A 1,197-nucleotide genomic window follows, 5' to 3' on the forward strand; every position below is an offset into this window, starting at 1 on the left:
AAAGTTACAGAGAGGTGAGAGGGTATATCGGCTCACTGGAAAAGGACACTAGAGAGTTAGAAATGGGGAAACAATGAAATGGCGGACGAACTTATTAACTATCCTGCACCAGGCCTCCCGGTGGAAGACACGAACAGTATGCCAGAAATCCGAGAGAGGTTGGGGTCAGAAATGAATGAGGTTTCCATTACTAAGGAGGAGCTGCTTGGGAAGCTGAAGGTTCTGAAGTTAGACTAGTCACCCGGACCTGATGGACGACGCCCAGATTTCTAGAAGAGGTAGGTGGAGGGATTGTGGAGACGGTAGTAATGATCGCTCAGGAATCGCCATTAACCTGTGACCTCTAGTTCCAACCTCAAAAGTCCTGCTTGCATTAACCCTGTCTATACCCCTCATAATTGTGTACAACCTAGTTTACTCTTATTCCCAGGGTATCCAGTTCCTTTGTGAAACAACGAGGTTACATTTGACTCATTCTGCTTAAAAAGAACGTCTCCAGACGGCAGAGAAATTTTGGAAGACGGTCATCTACTGAAATACAACTTTCCATGCTCACTACTTTTATTTCGTTTCAATGTAGAGAGTATGACAACTAACATTTGTTAGTATTTGACCTGAATTTCAGTAACACATAAACAAAAGAAAATGGGGGCAGGAGTTGACCACCAGCATCACAGCACTTCCCACCCATTCCGTTTACATCCTGGCTCCAATCCCGCATGAATTATAGAGTCAAAGAGCACTACAGAACAGAAGCAGACGCCTCGGCCCATCCAGTCCATACCAGCCTTCTGACTAGTTCTTTCTACCCGCTCCAAGAACATAGCCTTCCAAATCCCCGGCATTCAAACTTCTCTTAATGTTACAATTCAACCTGCATCTCGTTCACTCTTGCGATATCCTCTGAGCGAAAACGTTCCCCCGCAGATTCCCATTGAATCTATAACTTTTCATAATCAACCTGTGATTTCGAGTAATCATCTCACCCAATCTAAGGGGGAAACCCTGCAGACATTGACCTTATGTATATCCCACATGATTTCGTAAGTATCTCCCCTCATTCCCCTGTGCTTCACTGAATGAATCCCTAAAACGCATTATTCAGAGGGGATCGTCCAGGAATTGAACCCGGGACCTCTCGCATACTCGCAAATTCAGGCCCTGAGCGAGAATCATACCACTAGACCAACGAGCCCG

The sequence above is a fragment of the Hypanus sabinus genome, unplaced genomic scaffold (genome assembly GCF_030144855.1).
Source record: "Hypanus sabinus isolate sHypSab1 unplaced genomic scaffold, sHypSab1.hap1 scaffold_851, whole genome shotgun sequence".
In the NCBI taxonomy this organism is placed as follows: Eukaryota; Metazoa; Chordata; class Chondrichthyes; order Myliobatiformes; family Dasyatidae; genus Hypanus; species Hypanus sabinus.